The 18,557-nt window shown below is 41.2% G+C and overlaps 2 long non-coding RNA genes across 5 annotated transcripts in view; one reads left to right on the top strand and one right to left on the bottom strand.

Moving 5' to 3' along the window:
* The window catches only part of LOC132391377 (uncharacterized), a 35,785-nt gene extending 27,494 nt beyond the window's left edge, over nt 1-8,291 (bottom strand). Inside the window, exons 1-3 of one of the 2 annotated variants that reach the window (XR_009511190.1) lie at nt 7,915-8,291; nt 5,572-5,716; nt 4,455-4,613 (exon numbers count right to left, since the gene is read on the bottom strand). This is a non-coding gene — a long non-coding RNA (uncharacterized LOC132391377). Of the gene's footprint in view, nt 1-3; nt 4,614-5,571; nt 5,717-7,914 lie in introns of those variants that run through there. The other variant, XR_009511189.1, reaches the window with a different exon arrangement.
* LOC132391376 (uncharacterized) overlaps nt 1-17,225 on the top strand; it is a 52,870-nt gene extending 35,645 nt beyond the window's left edge. The window contains exons 1-3 of one of the 3 annotated variants that reach the window (XR_009511188.1): nt 8,407-8,832; nt 10,389-11,010; nt 16,283-17,225. This is a non-coding gene — a long non-coding RNA (uncharacterized LOC132391376). Of the gene's footprint in view, nt 1-8,406; nt 8,833-10,388; nt 11,011-16,282 lie in introns of those variants that run through there. The other 2 variants (XR_009511187.1, XR_009511186.1) reach the window with 2 other exon arrangements.
* Nucleotides 17,226-18,557: the final 1,332 nt, after the last annotated feature.

The following is an 18,557-nucleotide window of genomic DNA, read 5'->3' as shown; positions in this document are numbered from 1 at the left end:
TTACTATCTTTCCTTTCAGTTAGTCCTGACAAAGGGTCTCGGCCCGAAATGTCGACAGTGCTTCTTTCTATAGATGCTGCCTGGCCTGCTGCGTTCCACCAGCATTTTGTGTGTGTTGGTACAAAAGAATACAGTTTGCTTAGAGATTTAACTGCCTCCACCAAACCAGCTGAAATGAGCTTTGCTGTATTCATAAACGTAATGCAGGAACATTTAGAACCAAAAACATGGTTGCTTGCAGAACGCTTTAGGTTTCATAAGTGGAATCAAAAGTAAGGGGAGAGAATTTCAGCTTATATGGCTGAATTGAAGAGATTGCCTGAGCATTGTCAGTTCTGTGATGGGCTTACCGATGCACTGGGAGATTGTTTAGTTTTTCATTTTATATACTTATTGAGATACAGTGTGGAATAGGACCTTCTGGCCCTTCGAGCCATGCCACCCAGCAATTGCCCCAGCTTAATCTTAGCCTAATCATCGGGTAATTTTCAATGACCAATTCACCTAACAAATGGTACGTGTTTGGACAGAGGGAGGAAACCGGAGCACCCAGATGGAACCCACAGAGTCACAGGGAATAAACTCCTTACCGGCAGCAACTGGAAATGAGCTTGGATCATCTGTACTGTAAGGCATTGAACTAACCATTATGCGACCATCGTGAAATCTTACAAGAAAGCATTCAAAAATAGCTCCTAATCGAAACGCAACTCACATTTTAAAGAACAGTTGAAATTACTATATCAATGGAAAGAGCAGCCAAAGATCCAGTTGAGTTGCAATCAGGAATGAAATTGAGTGTGAACAAAATTGCAACGTCCAAACAGAGGTCTGCCAGGCCAAACAAACTGTTATTATTGTGGCAGGAGCTCACATTCACCAGAACAATGCAGGAATGAAGGTGAAACTTGCAGAAAATACAACAAGATTAGGACACATACAAGGAGCACGACGGGCAGACAAAAATAAATGGGCTGTACAGGGAGGAGAAAAAGATAAAAAAGTCAAGTTGCAGTTTCAAAAGTAACAATAATCTGCATGCTGTTGAAGAAAAATCTGATAATGATGAGTGACACGGGACCGAGTAGCATTGAGCTTTACAATGTGAAAACCAACAAAACACAAATAAAATGGCTTACACCAGAAGTAAACTGCAAATTAATCAAAATGAAATTGGACACTGGCTCAGCTTTTTCAGTTATTCTACAAAATGAGTTTGAACAGTTTTTCAAAGATACTGAACTGAAGCCTGCAGTGAAGAAAAGATAACTCCCAAGGGAATGACATTCATAATAGTGAAATACAACAACCAACAAGGTGTATTGGGCTTCTATGTGGTAAAAACAGGAGGTTCAGCATTGTGGGGCCATGATTGGCTGAGACTACTACAAGTGGAGGAGATCCATCCTCCATTTGCATGCCACATCCCCTGCAATAGAGTCAATTGAAAGTGAATTAAGAAAGGTACTGGATGATGCCACAACAGTGTTCAAGAATGGCAAGGGAAATTGCAAACATATCAAGGATAAAGTAGTGTTAAATGAAATGAAAATGTTACACCCATGTTTTACAAAGCCCAGCAACACACACAAAATGCTGGTGGAACACAACAGGCTGGGCAGCATCTATAGGAAGAAGTACAGTCGACGTTTCGGGCCGAGACCAACAAAGGAGTACTGACAAAGGGTCTCGGCCCAAAACGTTGACTGTACTTCTTCGTATAGATGATGTCTGATCTGCTGCGTTCCACCAGCATTTGTGCGTGTTGCTTGAATTTCCAGCATCTGCAGATTTCCTTGTGTTTGCATTTTACAAAGCCCAATTCTTTTTACACTCAAACCCCGCATAAAAGTACCCCATGTAGCGCTGATTCGTTTCAACATAGTTATTCAATTTTTTGTTGAAAATGTTTTAAATGACAAAATTTCATTCTAAACAACACTTACAACTTCTTAAGAGCAGCTGCCATTACAGTAAACATTCATCAGCCAATAAGAGTGCTTTACAAACGTTCTGAGCCACTCACAGCCAATCACATATAAGTTCACGCTCTGCCTCCTGAGTGTGCAAACATTCTTGCTCCCTTGTCAATTTATTCCATTTTTTCACCCATAAAGTCTCGAAGATAGCCTACACCTTCCAGTGAGGTTGGGAAGCTGGTGAGCATCAGGTTGATGTTGTTGCCTCTTTGAAATTGTCTACATTGATGATCAGAACAATTGCAAAAAAAAATGCAGACAAGGAAAAAAGCTTCTGCAACGACAGTCTTAAAGTTATCGTCAATGAAGGTGACTTGTGCAAGGAGTCATTTGCTTGAAAAAATAGAAAATAGACTAAATATATGGGTGGACAACCAAACAGAACGAAACATGCTCCGAAGCCAGCTGATATTAATGGAAAAGGCAAGGAGCATCTTCAATCATATTCAGGAAGAAGAGGAAGGTATGTCAGTAAGGTTCACAGCCAGCAGGGGTTGGTTTGATTGATTTAAACAGCACAATAACCTCCACAGGCTACATATCTCTAGTGAAGTGGCTCGTGCAGACAGCAAGGAGGCCCAGGTTTTCCTGCAGCATTGAAAGCCATAATCAAAAAGAATGATTATCCTCCCAAGCTGGTCTTCAATGTGGAAGAAATGGGCCTATTTTGGAAAAGGATGCCTTCTCATACTTACATCTCCTGAGAAGAGAAACATGCATCTGGGTAAAAGGCTACAAAGGGCCGGTTAATTCTCTTGCTAGGAGGCAATGCTAAAGGCGACTTTAGGTTAAAGCCTATGATTGCCTATCACTCTGAAACATGAGCAATATAAAGTCAAGTCTACTGGTGATTTGGAAATCAAACAAGAAAACCTGGGTGATGATTGATGTTTTCCAAAATTGTATTGTTTCACATTTTTGTCCAGCAGTGAAGTGGTATTGTGAGGAACATGACCTTGAACCTAAAGCATTATTGGTGCTTGATGATGCTCCAGGCCACCCAGAGAACCCTGGCATGCGTCAGCGCTGCATCCTGTGGAACTGGCTTGCTTTCCACCCAACACAACTTCATTACTCCAACCAACGGATCGAGGAGTAATAGTGAATTTTAAAGCCTTTATCACACATTCAAGCGACTTGTGGAGGAAACAAAAGATCAAGACAAACAATCCATCAGGAAATTTTGGAAAAAATTACAACATCATGAAAGCTGTGGACAATATCAGAGCAGCCTGGGATGAAGTAACCTCTAACTGCATGAACGGAGTGTGGAAGAAGCTAAGGCCAGAAGCATGCAACAACATCCTAGGATTTCAGGCAGAACCAGTCATCCAAAACATCGTTGAACTGCCCGATGATGTGGGATTAGAAGATGTTAATGATGGCGATGTTGAAGAGCTACTGCATTCTCATGAGAGCCTTAATAATGAAGAGCTTTGGGAATTGGCAGGGCAAAGCATCCCAGGTGAATCTGAAGACACGGATGGAGAAGAGGAAACACCAGCAAGAAACCTCACCTCAAAATTCATCAGCAGTAGCATCAGCACGATCACACAAATTGTGGACCAGTTCATCGATAATGGCCCTGACTGGGAGCAAAGCAATAAGGCAAAGAGAGGTGATCGCGACATGATTTCCTGCTACCGAGGACTGCTTCATGAGAGGAAACTTAAGAAAGGGCAGTCAAACCTTGATGCATATTTGAAGAAGAAGCCAAAGTGAGAGGATGACCCACAGCCTAGTCCCTCCTCTAAGATTAACCACCACCTGATCTCCTCCGCTGCTGCTGTGACATATTGCTGCACCATTGATGTACAGGTTAGACCTATTCGTGTGTTTGTTTCTCCATGAGTTACTGTGTTTACATAAAACAATATATCATGTATTTTGGGTTTGATGTTTTTAAAATCAGGCACACTGTCCATTTACTTAATGTTATAATGACCCAACATAGCACTGATTTACATAGTGCTCCACCTCCGAGGAATGGATCCTCAGCGTTAAGCGGGGTCTGAGTGTACAAGTAGTCAGTGCTTGGATCGCATGGAGGCTGGTGGAAGTCTTTTGAAGGTTGAGTGGAGCCCATGGACAATGTCAGTTGTTCCACTAGCCAGGAAGAATGGGTCTGTCAGGATCTGTGGTGATTTTAAGGTTACTATCATCCCAGTACTGAAGTAGATCAGTACCTTCTGCCCAGCATGGAGAATACCTCCTCCTGACATATTCTCCCCAATTCAAATCACGTCTCCCTATTACAGCAGAAATGCTTCAAAGGGAAACCAGAAGAGACTCCATACTGTCTCTATAAACACAACAAAGTACAGTAGTTGGACTGTGCAGAACAAATTCCAGTTCCCCTTATTTTTACTGGCATCAGGATGAAGTTGCCCTTGAATGAGGTTGCCTTATGTGGGGATTGAGAGTTGCTGTACCATCCAAGCTGAGAGATAAAGCAATGGAGGAGCTGGTACCTACCAAGTCATTTAGGCATGATTAAAATCAGTGCACTGGCTCAAAGCTTAGTCTGGTGGCCTGGGGTAGATCAGCAGATGGAGCAACTTGACATGCGCTGTTCAGGATGCCAACACATTCGGAAGATGCCAAGACCAGCGCTTCTCCTTTGTTGGGAAGGACCTGCATTGCAAGGACAGAGGATATGTGGATTTTGCTGGACCATTCATGTTCCCAAGAGCCTCCACTGCAGCCTGGCACACTGGTGATGTGTTGAGAAGTCTCTTCTCAAGGACCGGGGTTCCAGTGACAATGGATCACAATTTATTGTTGAACAGGGCTAGAATATAAAGCAAGGATGTAATAGTGAAACTTTATAAAGCACTGGTGAGGATTCACTTGGAATACTGTCAGCTGGTTTGGGCCCCTTTTCTTCAAAAGGATGTGCTGATACTGGAGAGGGTTCAAAGGAGGTTCACAAAAGTGATTACAGGATTAAACGGTGTGTCAAATGAAGAGTGTTTGATGGCTCTGTGCCTGTATTCACTGCAAGTCAAAAGAATGAGAAGGTGACCTCATAAAAACCTATTGAATGGTGAAAGGCCTTGATAGAGTGGAAGTAGAGAGAATGTTTTCTATGGTGGGAGGGTCTAACACCAGAGGACACAGCCTCAGAATAGAGGGACATCCTTTTAGAGCGGAGATGAAGAGGAATTTCTTTAGCCAGCAAGTGGTGAATCTGTGTAATTTGTCACCACAGGCAGCTGTGGAGGCCAAGTCTTTATGTATACTTAAGGAAGAGGTTGACAGGTTGTTGGTTGGTCAGGGCATGAAGGGATACGGGCAGAGGGCAGGAGACTGGGGCTGAGAGGAAAATTGGATCAGCCATGATGAAATAGCAAAGTGGACTCAAAGGGCCAAATGGCCTAACTCTGCTCCTAAATCTTATGGTCTTTCCTGGAAATGAATGAAATAAGGCATGTTAGGTCTGCACCGTACCACCCAGCTACAAATGGCCTGGCAGAAAGGTTTGTCCAGAGTCTAAAGATCACACTGCTGGCAATGTCAGCAGGAAATCAGAAGTCTGCCAATCTCCTCCTTGCATGTCACAATGTGGCACACTCCACAACCAACCACTCACCAGGTTTGCTGTTCCTTGGTCATCGCTTGTGCTCATGTTCGGATCTCGTCAAACTCAATCTCAGAAGTATACAGGACAATCTGCTGAGACAAGTTGAGGGCTTCTCAAACAAGAAGCCTGGTGTTTCACTCCTGGATAAGCAGTCCTGGCAAGGGACAAGAGAGGTGATTAAAAATGGCTACTTGGAGCGATTAAAGACAGAACTGGACCACTCTCCTACTCAGTGGAGACTGTGTCTGATGTCATCTGGAGACGGCACATAAATCAGTTGAAGAGAGCAGCGTCAATTGTTAGAGAAGAGAGGACTCCAGAGCAGTCAGAAATGCTTCCTACAGTCCCAGAGTCAATTCCTTCAACCACCACGGAGGAGGCCCCAGAACCTGAGATTGTTTCACAGCCACAAGTCTCACCTGCCCAGCAGAGTGACCTCCCTTGTCAGGAAAGATGTTATCCCACAAGAGTAAGAAATCCTCCACAGCGATTAAATCTTTCGGCCTGAATGGGACCTTTCAAGATTTACTGTTGTGGATGTCCCCAGTGCTGTGCAGAAGTCTTAGCCACATGTCTATAGCTAGGGTGCCTAGGACACTTGAACCACACTGTAGTAATTTTATGTAGTGCACTGTATTGCTGTCGGAAAAACAAAATCATAATTACCTGTGAGTGATAATAAACCTGATTCTGATATGGGTCTCTGATGTGGACTGAGAGAGGGAGAGATACAGGGAGAGGGGAATCATGGTAGAGAAAAGGGGAAGGGAGAGGGGAGAGAGGGGGAAGCACCACCGAGACATTCTGTAACGATCAATGACCTTGCCTGGTGTCTCAGAGCTGGGCGTGTCGCACCACACCCCACCCCGATCTTCCTTCTCCACCACTGATCCCACATTCGTCCTGCAGCACTCTAACCTCACCATTCCCAAAGTCCTTTGCTCCCGCCAAATTAACAAGCCTGCTCTTCACTCCACATTAACAAATACAGTACTGTGCAAAAGTCTTAGGCACTCTAGCTATATATCTGTGCCTAAGACTTTTGTAAGAACTGTATATAGTAGTATATACATGCATTTTATATTGAGCTGGAATTTATAGCTAAACAGGGAAGAGTGCGTGTATTTAATAATGCAGTAATGTTTGACCAGAGCAAAATAATTCTTGTGAACCACCTTTGAACCCTCTCCAATTTCAACACATCCTTTCACAAATCAGGGGCCCAGAACTGCTCGCAAGACTCCAAACGAGGCCTCACCAATCCCTTAAATGCTGCAGAGCCACTCCTCCTCCTCTGTCTACTTGCCCGTCCTTTTACTAGACTGTGTATCCTTTGATATTAAGATCCCAACTACAATTGTCTTTCAGCCATGACTCTGTGATACCACAATGTCATACCTGCCCTTCTCTAACTGTGCTACAAGTTAGTCTACCTTACTGTGTGCATTCAAATATAACACCTTCAGTCCTGTAATTGTCATCCTTTTCAACTGTGTTCCCCTTTTACACTGCAACTCATCCCACTAACTGCAATGTTGCCCTATCATCTGCCTGTCCTTCCTGATGGTGTCACTATACAGTACCTCTGCTTGTAAATCAATAGCCCTCTCCTCAGCCCTATCACTCCAGTTCCCATACCCCTGCTAAATTAGATTACATCCTCTGCAACAGCTCTAGCAAACCAGGGTATTGGTCCTCCTCAGGCTCAGTGTAGCCAGTTCCTTTTCTACAAGTCATACCTTCCCCATAAGCGATCCCATTGATCTATACACCTGAAAACATTATATGTGTATGTATATGGTATAATGTATATATGTGTGTGTATGTATATGTTGAGATGCATTTTATATTGAGTTGGTTATTATAGCTAAGCAGGGAGGGGTATTGTATATTTAATATTTCAGTGACATTTGAGTAATATTGTAAATACCTTGTTTGATTAAGCAACCATTATTGCTTATATAATTCATTACAGGTTATATGTATGAAGTATGTGAATGGCATACATTATTACATCACCATGTCGTACGTGAGCGCCTCACTAAACTAAGAACTAAGTAGACACTTTACCTCCGGCTCTGTGTTTTACTTTCGATTAGATTTTGGAGTTACAAAACATAACATTTATATTCTGAAAATATAATACAAACTGTATTGGAAAACTCAAATTCAAGCCTGAACTTGGCCCATTGTCCCTTCTCAGCACAATACATTATATTTTACCATATCCCTTTAAGTTACTTCCACTAATTTTAATATTCTGCTGCATTAACGAATACTAGGTACTAAATGTGGGTTAGATGAAGATTTACAACATCAATAATGATTACATAAGAGCTGTTGCATGCTCACCAGTTTGACTGCTCACAACAATCAGTAGTTTTGTACCGTCTCAGGCCAGAATTAAGTGAACAGAGGACAAGTGAACCAGATCCTCTGTTGTAAATGCCAATGAATATTAGTTCAAGCAAATTCTCCTTCTTTGAATATTACGTTCTAGCACTTCAACCATAAATACATTGATTTTAGACACTTGGCATTGCTCTGTTAATTTTCTCACTCTCAACGTTTTAATTTCTTCTCCTGAAAATAATGCCTCACCCTGGGGTGCAGTTTGCTGTAAAGCAGCTGTGTTCTAATGTCTCACCTGAGCAGGTATTCTTACAATGACGCACATGATATATTTGAATATTCCATTCGGAGTATTTGAACAATACAGTTGACTTTAATCCTGTCCCTTTCATATGTAATGACATTTTTTTTTAAAAATGTGTACCCAGTGAAAGGTGGTTAATGTACGAAAAAGCAAATTGCTTTTTCTCCCATTACTGTAACAATAATCAAAATCATTTGTCAACTTTAATCTGCCTCTTTGTGAAGCTGTGAGCAAAATGGTAGTTTATCTTTTTCTGACATGACAAAAAAGGCCAGGAACAGCATTTTTTTTTTAAAAAATAAGTAAAACCGCAAAAGGAAACCGTTTAGAGATTATGCTGATTTTCCTGAGTGCTGTTGGCACCACACTCACCTAGGGAACTACGGAGCATTCTATCTAACTTGCGTTTTATAAATGATGGTAAGATTTTGGTGAGGTGAAGAGTTACTGCTGCCAGCTTCTCAGTAACTAGCATGCTCCTGTAGCCATTTTGAGAATTTTTTGACAAATGTTGTGGAGTTTCTGATCAATTGAAAACCTCAGGATTTTAGTATGAGGGAGGAAGGGATGGAAGAGTGACTGGTCAGCAAAAATACTGCAACCAAAATGTCAAAGTGAGTCAAGCAGAATCTTTCTAGGTGGAGATGATCAGTGTCCGTGTGCATGCAGCCCATATCTGAAAATCATCCGTGTCTTTCCGCAGGTTGGTTTAGTCGAAGTAGAAAGATAGAGCAACAGATTGTAAATTGTTAACAGTGAGATCTGCAGAAAGTGCATCACATGCAGTTGGAAACCTCTGTGATATAATAAATTGTTAACATTAATGGTATTAATTCAGCAGAATTACAGCATTCATATTTAAAATGTTATAAAAGGCATTGAAATTTTGAACTGGACAATAGTGTGGAAACAATACATTCTTATTTTTTTATGAACCAATAGGAAGATGTTTGTTCCTCCCTTGTTTCACAAGAACAGTTCATCATTATCTGTAGTCTGTGAATAAGTAAATGAAAGGACACAAAGATTGTTTTCTTAATCTTGAGCTTGCGCAAGAACGTTACTTTAAAATTTACCCTTTTGACACATTACGAAGTATGAGAGGAATGTAGCCAGAAGCACGAAGTAGTTAACAGCTATTAAACCAGCTGGATTTGGAAGTGCATTGAGCTGCTAAACTAAAGGAACAAATTACAGATGAACACAATGATCTATTTAGGAAAGGTTTGGCAGTTGGGTATGAACTCACTTTGCGGGCAATGAAGTCACATCAACCCAATGGCCACAGTCACAGAAAGAACATTCCTGCAAAACAAACCTGCGTTGAATAAATAGCCCAACTTTCAGTTAGGTTTGTTTCAAGAGATTGTTTCTTTAGCCAGTTCAAATGAGAACATTTATGTGTACCTAAATATGATTGATTGAACCTGAAAACTCCCACTTTTCAGAATCAGATTTAATATCATGAACACGTCATGAAAAAAAATATAAATAAAATAGTTAAATAAGCAGTACAAAATAAAAATAAAGAGGTAGTGAGGTAGTGTTCGTGGGTTCAAGTGTCCATTCAGAGATCATATAGCAGAGGGAAGAAGCTGTTCCTGAATCATTGAGCATGTACCTCCTTCCCAAGGGGAGCAATGAGAAGAGGGCAAGTCCTGGATGATGGGCATCCTTAAGGATCGATGCTGCCTTTTTCAGGCACCGCTCCTTGAAGGTATCCTGGATACTACAAAGGCTGGTGCCCATGGTGGAGCTGACTAATTTTACGACTTGCTGCAGCTTACTTTGATCCTGTGAAGTAGTCCCCCACTACCCCCATAGTAGACAGTATGACTCTGAGTGGATAATGACTCCATGAACACTGTCACACTATTTTTCCACTACTTATTTCATTTACATTATATAAAATTCCAGGACATCTGAATACAATCTTTATTCTAATTTAGTTTCTGCAATATTTAAGAAACTTCCCACAAAACTAAATGTAGAATATATTTGTAGTTACAGTTTCAAATATTTTAATTAGCAACCAATTTCATGGTTAATTTTATGGTTTTTACAGTGGATATTTTAATAATAGAAATTATCAGTATCAATTACAGATTATATTTGAAGGCAATTTTTTCTAATTTATTATAATAATTATATATTTTCTAATCTTATTTAGTTGTTTATTTACTGCCTCTTCAGGAGAGGGCCAATGAAACTGTCATGGATCTGGAGGTGTACGCAGGTGTGAGGTGAGTCAAGGGAAGCAGATATCTTCCCTTAAGCAGAATAGAGAAACAGATGGGGAGTTACATCAATCCAGTAGTTTCTTGATCATCAGTACAAACTTTTGGATGCATCTGATGCATCAAATAGTTGGATGCATCAGCAGGGAGATGAGGCTGAGTACAAGACGACAGTGGGAAACTTTGTCACATGGTGTGAGCAGAATCATCTGCAGCTTAATGTGAAAAAGACTAAGGAGCTGGTGGTGGACCTGAGGAGGGCTAAGGCACCGGTGACCCCTGTTTCCATCCAAGGGGTCAGTGTGGACATGGTGGAGGATTACAAATACCTGGGGATACAAATTGACAATAAACTGGATTGGTCAAAGAACACTGAGGCTGTCTACAAGAGCCATCTCTACTTCCTGAGGAGACTGAGGTCCTTTAACATCTGCCGGACGATGCTGAGGATGTTCTATGAGTCTGCGGTGGCCAGTGCTATCATGTTTGCTGTTGTGTGCTGGGGCAGCAGGCTGAGGGTAGCAGACACCAACAGAATCAACAAACTCATTTGAGGTGAGATACCACTACTCTGATCATTTTTTCACTTACCCGGTGAGGCGGGGAGGCAAGCCCCGAGGGGCTCTCGTTTCTGGTCGGAAGCGCCCGGACGGCCGGGCGCAATCCGCTCTGGGGACAGTAGCAGGTGGGGAGTTTGACTGGGGCGGTACACCTGGAAAAAAAAACAACAAAAAAACAAACTCATTCGTAAGGCCAGTGATGTTGTGGGGGTGGAACTGGACTCTCTGACGGTGGTGTCTGAAAAGAGGATGCTGTCCAAGTTGCATGCCATCTTGGACAATGTCTCCCATCCACTCCATAATGTACTGGTTAGGCACAGGAGTACATTCAGCCAGAGACTCATTCCACCGAGATGCAACACTGAGTGTCATAGGAAGTCATTCCTGCCTGTGGCCATCAAGCTTTACAACTCCTCCCTCGGAGTGTCAGTCACCCTGAGCCAATAAGCTGGTCCTGGAATTATTTCCACTTGGCATGATTTACTTATTATTATTTAACTATTTATGGTTTTATATTCCTATATTTCTACACTATTCTTGGTTGGTGTGACTGTAACGAAACCCAATTTCCCTCGATATCAATAAAGTATGTTTGTCTGTCTGTTAGTATATCAGTCTGAATTTCAGAAAATGAATCATGTTATCAGAGGCAGTTGATTGGCAAGTTGCAACAATTTGATATTTCCACCTTTCTTTAGCAGAGTTAATTCTACTCCCCAGATCCACCATCAACACTGAAGAGTTGCTTTGCAAACTAATATGCTTTTTTTTATATCTATACCTTTGATATTGCTACTTTGTTTAGCTATGGCTTTATCACTATGATAAAGGTCATTAATAAATACATTGCTTTGGTGCAGATGTATTCATTGAATGATTTTTGGAGCTCACAACTAGTCTTTTGCACATTTTCAAAGTAAAATGTTTAATTGAAATCATACTCAGCAGTACAACATTCTATTTATAACTAATAACAATGCCTTGCCACGTTCATCACCAACGTGTACTTTCTACCACTTTTCTTCTCGGTCCGCAAGGTGATTCGCTTTCCCAAATTACTCTCTCCATTCCTCTGGGGCATTAAACACTGTTACTGCATTACAATTCTGCCCCTTCTTTAAAATCTTTGTTATGCTATTGCTCTCTCCATACCTCACACTAACTGGACCTCCCTAAGATTTTCTGAGATACATCTTTCCTCCCTCCAGATCTAGACTTTCTATTTAAGTGTTTTGATCTGCATATCAACCTCAATGAGTTTTTCTTCTGTGAATTTACTTCCTATTCACTCTAAATCTCCCTTACGTATACAGCGCTTTCCTAATGCTATTCAAGGCCATGTTCTGGCTCTCTACCAGCATCTGTGGTCTCACAATTCCTGTCATTTCAATCACTGATGCAGCCATTTCTTGACAAAAAAAAATCAATTGCTTTTGTCTCTGTAACCTAGTTGCCCTCTTCCCTGACCTCCACCTAACTATTGGCAAAATATTCACAGCATCCTCAGTCACCTCCAGATGTAAATGTGGCCCAAGGTTCTAGTCACCTTCTACATTAGTTCTCCTGGTTGCTCCCAACCTGACCTCATCTATCTATCTAGTTCTATTCCAGTAAAGCTCGAGGAGCAGCACTTCATCTTCGAACTAGGCCTGTAGCATTCTCCGTACTATTTACTTATTTACTCAGAGACACACCTCAGCCCTTCCGGCCCAACGGTCTGGGCCACCCAGCAACCCACCTACTTTAACACTAGCTTTATCACAGGACAATTTACAATGACCAGTTAACCTACTAGCCAGTACATCTTTGGACTGCAGGAGGAAACTGGAGCACCTGGAGGAAATGTACAAACTCCTTTCAGACGACAGTGGAATTGAACTCTGAACCCCATAGCCCCGAGCCATAAATTGTTGCGCTATTTGCTGAGCTACCGTGGCTCAATACTGATTGCAGCAATCTCAAATAATCATCAGTTCTGCTGTTTTATTTTTGGTCTTACATTGTCATTTAATCTTGTTCTGTCTTAAACGCCATCATTCACCACCCCTTCTGTTCTCTCCAGCCTTAACCCTTTCAGTTTTGATTACCTTTATTTGAACTTCAGCTCTGTTTCTTCATCTTCATCTACCAGTGTTGCCTGAATAGCTGAGCCCTTGCCCCTGCAAATATCAGTATGAAAGAATTTGCAGACGCTACATTGATGTTGAGAATGGGATGCTACTGCCTACTAGAAAGCATTTTGGTATGTAGTGTAGGCCTCCATTAGTCTCCATAGACCACAGATTTACACCTTGGAAAGTTTCCAGGGCGCAAGACTGTGCAAGGTTTTTTTTTAAAATGGAAGACTGGCAGCTGTCTAAGCTGCAAGTCAAGTCTCCCCTCTCCACACCACCAACGTTGTCCAACGGAAGGGTATTAGGACCCATACAGCTTGGCACCAGTGTCATTGCAAGTACCTTGCTCAAGGACACACGCACAAGCCTCAGCCAAGGCTCGAACTAGCGACCTTCAGATAACTAGACGAACGCCTTAACCACTTAGCCACACGCCAACACAAAACATTTTGGTATGAAGACATTGGAGAATGTGGTTCCCTATATCCTATACAACACACACAAAATGCTGGAGGAACTCAGCAGGCCAGGCAGTATCTAGGGTCAGAGTACAGACTGTACCCTTTTCCTAGATGCTGCCTGGCCTGCTGAGTTCCTTGAGCATTGTGTGTGTGTGTTGCTCCCTATATCTCATAGAATGCCTCATATGGAGCCAGTGATCATTAATGGAGAATGTGTGGAGCAGGTTAAGACATACAAGTATCTGGGAGTGCCGTTAGACGAGAAGCTAGACTGGACTGCCAACACAGATGCCCTGTGCAGGAAAGCACAGAGTCGACTGTACTTCCTCAGAAGGCTGGCGTCATTCAATGTTTGTAGTGAGATGCTGAAGATGTTCTATCGGTCAGTTGTGGAGAGCGCCCTCTTCTTTGTGGTGGCGTGCTGGGGAGGCAGCATTAAGAAGAGGGTCGCCTCAAGTCTTAATAAGCTGGTAAGGAAGGCGGGCTCTGTCGTGGGCACAGAACTGGAGAGTATGACATCGATGGCAGAGCGGAGGGCGCTGAGTAGGCTACGGTCTATCATGGAAAACCCTGAACATGCTCTGCACAGCACCATCCAGAGACAGAGAAGCAGCTTCAGCGGCAGGTTGCTGTCAATGCAATGCTCCTCAGACAGGATGAAGAGATCATTACTCCCCAACGCCATTCGGCTCTACAATTCAACCACCAGGGGCAAGACATGTTAAAGTGCCGGGGTTAGGACTGAGCTTAAGTTACCACCCAATGCACTTTAGTAAACTATTTAAGAACTTTTTAAAAGCTATTTATTAATGCTTTTTGGGAGGGTGATCTTAGATGCATATCATATTTATATTGAGTTAAATACTTATGTAATTAGTTTTGCTACAATAAGTGTATGGGACACTGGAAAAATGTTGAATTTCCCCTTGGGGATGAATAAAGTATCTATCTATCTATTTAAACCTGTTCACACACAAGTTGCAACTTAAAGCCCTGTCATACTCAAAATTCAAAGGGATTCATTTAGTAAACAATTATAGCATGTCTAATGGCAAGTAGATTAAATTTTAGGTTGAGACACGTCTGTTGAATAACCTATAAGTGATTACATTGGTTAGTTTTGCATTGTTAAACTGGGAATGAAATGCTGACACAGCATCTTATAGCATGCATGACCCTAACGAGTAAACTAATGCTTTTCCAGCAATGTAAAATCAATAATACTAAAAGAGAAAACTTATTAACCAGGTTTCTCTGACCTAGAACCCATTTCTCAACTCTGGGGTTAATAAACCTTGCCACGCTATTCCCATGCTGCAGCTGAAGAACTTTGAAAACAATTTATAGGCCCATAAACGAGCTTACAAAGAGTTAATCATTATTCTCATAAACTTCTCCCAGATGCTACCACTTACCTCACACTGGGGGCAATTTGCCATCTTTGGGATGTGGGAGGAGACAAGAGCGCCCAGATGAAACCCATGTCGTTACAGGGAGAATGTGCTGACTCTGTACAATGAAGACCCGAGGCTGTGTCAATGTGCCAGCCAATACTTAATGATTAAATGAATTGAAGTACCGAATGCATCTACCTAGAAATTCATCACCAATCAGTAGTGCTGAGCTCAATGTTTCTGAAATTAGGGGATACGGTGAGTGAGCAGGTAAGTGGACACGAGGCTAGGTTTAGATCAGCCATGTGATCTCCTGGGCCAGTTTTCGATAGCCTGGATGGGTCGGAGAGGAATTTTCCAGATTTTTTCTCCTCAATTGGCAAATCGTTTTTTTTTCCCCCGGGTGATCACATGGGTTTGGGCGGGATGAATAATAAAATAAAATAGGTGGCATGGTGCCCTGTTGGTTGGCACTGTTGCCTTGTGGGATTCGGTGATAACTAGAGTTAAGATTGGATCAGCCATGATCTTGTTGAATGGCGGAGCAGGCTTGAGGGGCCGATTGGCCTACTCCTGCTCCTATCTCTTATGTTCTTATGTTATGTAAATTCAGATACATTGACTTCTCCTATCAAGGGAGGGAGGTGAGAGGGAAGAGCAGAAATAGGCCATTTGATCAATCAAGTTTCTTCTGCAAATCCATCATGACTGATTTATTATCTCCCCTCAACCCTAGTCTCCTGCCTTCTCCCCATAATCTCTGATGGCCTGACAAATCAAGAACCTATCAATCTCCGCTTTAAATATACCCAATAACTTGGCCTCCACAGCTGTCTGTGGTAATGAATTGCACAGATTCACCACTCTCTGGCTAAGGAAATTCTTCCTTTCTGTTCCTCCATTCTAAATGTATGTCCCTCTATTGTGAGGCAATGTCCTCTGGTCTAGACTCCCCCACTACTGGAAACATCTTCTCCACATTCACTCCATATATGCCTTTCACTGTTCAATGGGTTTCAATGAGATCGACCATCCCCACCACAATTCTACTAAACTACAGCAATTACAGGCCCAGAGCCATCAAGTGCTCCTTATACTTTAACTCTTTCATTCCCAGAATAATTCTTGTAAGCCTCCTGTGGACCCTCTCCAAAATCTGGTAGGAAGGAGAAAGGATAGGGAAGAGAGGGAGAAAGGAGGAGTAAAGTTGTCAACAGCCCTGTTTTGAATTTCAATGGAAAGTTGACAGCACAGCACAAGTCACTATTAGATCTTAATTCTCTCCTTAACTTTCCCAGCTCCAGCACTCAGTTGAGTCCTGCACACAGCATTAAAGGATGAAATGGCATCTGTCTGAAACTGTCATCGGAACCTATACCAAGGTTGGATTTGTGAGAGTTGACATGGAAATTTGGAAGTTTCACAAGTTAAGAAATCGAGTAAATCCACACAGAAGCTGGATATTCACATGCTCCAGGACATTTTACTCATGCTTTCAAATTGGATAATGCTTGAACTCCCTCCTTGTGCAGGCTCATCAAACTTCATTTAAACTGCCTCAGCACTGCCCAGCAAAATTTCACTTTAGGGGGGTTCAGACAGTGGTTCCCCATTTCTCTGGCACGGAGCGCAGACTTGGCAACTCACTGCACGCAGTTCCTGCTTATAAATTAATCTCAACTGCCGACTCAATGCCAGGATCTGAGATGGTGAATGTCTTAGCCTTTTTCAGTTTTTGTTGGCTTCTGAGTAATAGTCTGGGTAACTGCTAATTTCTTCACACTTTGAAATATGACAGACAAAAGATTATGATTATGATGAAGAAAGGGGTAGTTGAGAGTGCCATATTAAATGATCCCGATACGATAAGGTGGAAGGAAGTTTACATGCTTAAGCCAAGGCCAATGTTAGACCATGAAATGAACACATAATAACTCTTTTAGTTTGTAATGTCATTTGTAATCTATGAAATGATAACATGACTTTTAATCTTTGAGAGTCAACTTACCTGTTTTGATCTTTCATGATTGTTAACTTTAACATCATTATCTTGCATTCTGTGGATTAAAATATCAGAAGGATCAAGAACTTTAAAACTGTCAAAGATGCTTATTTTTATTGTACTGGAAAGTAAATTCTACAAGATATTAAAACTATCTTGCAGGTCATACATTCTCATTAATATATTGTCCAAAATACTATGGACATTGACAAAACCCAGAATAAAGTTCAGAAAATTCAGCTTTGGGTGCCGCATAAAGTTATCTTTAGGACTTAAGAATATTAAACTAAATATTTATGCAATTTTCTTTGTAAAATTTATGTAATGTTTTTGAAATTCTGAAAATTAACTGACCATTTGCCTAACAACATTTACTCTTAGGGAAAAATATGTATTATTGATCAAGGTTATGAATGCTGCTGTTTATATATTAATTGCAACATATATTTGACTAATAAATATATTACATTTCAGGACTATTGAAGAGCCCCCTTTGAAGTTAGGCTCAGGCACAGGCCAATTATTTTCAGTCACTAGTCAATTACAATAAAATGCTCTGACAATTTACATTCAAACAGTGAGCATATTTTTATTTATAAACAGTTTGGTCCTTCAATGAGTTACTTGCTGCTTTTATTGTTGGAAAACCAAATTCTGTTGGCAGAAATTATAAAGAAGAAAATGACTAGGCGAGTAACTGTTCCCCTGCCCCATTACCAGTCTGAAGTTCACTAAACTGTGTTATACCAAGTACACTATGACAACAGAAAAGCACATCATATGAATGGCTTTTTTCTGACATTTATTAGCATAGAACTTAACATATAATCAAAATATTCTGTTTAGTTTGTTCAATTGTTAAAAAAATTGAAAATGAAGATGTTGTAGTTCTACACAGTTAAAAAACTGCCAATTTTTCCAAATGAAAGCTACCAATTCATAGTACATTTTGTATGAGATAATGTTTGAGCAAGGTTTGATGAAATATTGAATTCAACTGCATTGTTTAACCGTCCTGTGTCTGTTTTCGATGGGCTCATTGACTTGGCAAAATGCAGTGAGTTAATTGTGTTTTCCATGCTATCCCGTGTGAGATCCAGCAAGCGTTTTTTGCCGCGCATTGGAATAATCACTGTGCAATGAGATTGAAGACAACCATGGCTTCGAGAGCCAGCAGTAATAGGTCTCCATATGCTCAGCAGCTGCAGGTCAGTAAGCTGAAAACAATCCATTTCCCCCATTATATTCCCCACTAATTTCAAGTAATTGGATATCAACTGGATGGTGTGGTAAATTTGACAAGAAATAATTGAAATATCTTTAAGGTTAAAAATTCTAAGGGATCCAGCAGCACACAAATATACGGTGTGCAGTAAGGTATACATAAGTACTAAGCTATACTTAAGTAGGTTATAAACTGGTAAATATGCTTCCTATTGCATTTTAGTAAGCCCAGAATAATTTTAAGTTTTGAGTCAAAAATGGCCCCATCACTCCACGGCAAAGCGACTGTAATTGCAATTTAATTTCTAAAAATAAATTTTACCCTTACTTCAATAAAAAAAAAATTC

The sequence above is a fragment of the Hypanus sabinus genome, chromosome 3 (assembly GCF_030144855.1).
Source record: "Hypanus sabinus isolate sHypSab1 chromosome 3, sHypSab1.hap1, whole genome shotgun sequence".
Taxonomy (NCBI): Eukaryota; Metazoa; Chordata; class Chondrichthyes; order Myliobatiformes; family Dasyatidae; genus Hypanus; species Hypanus sabinus.
The sequence above is the reverse complement of the archived record's forward strand: the minus strand, read 5'-3'. Positions and strand labels throughout refer to the sequence as shown.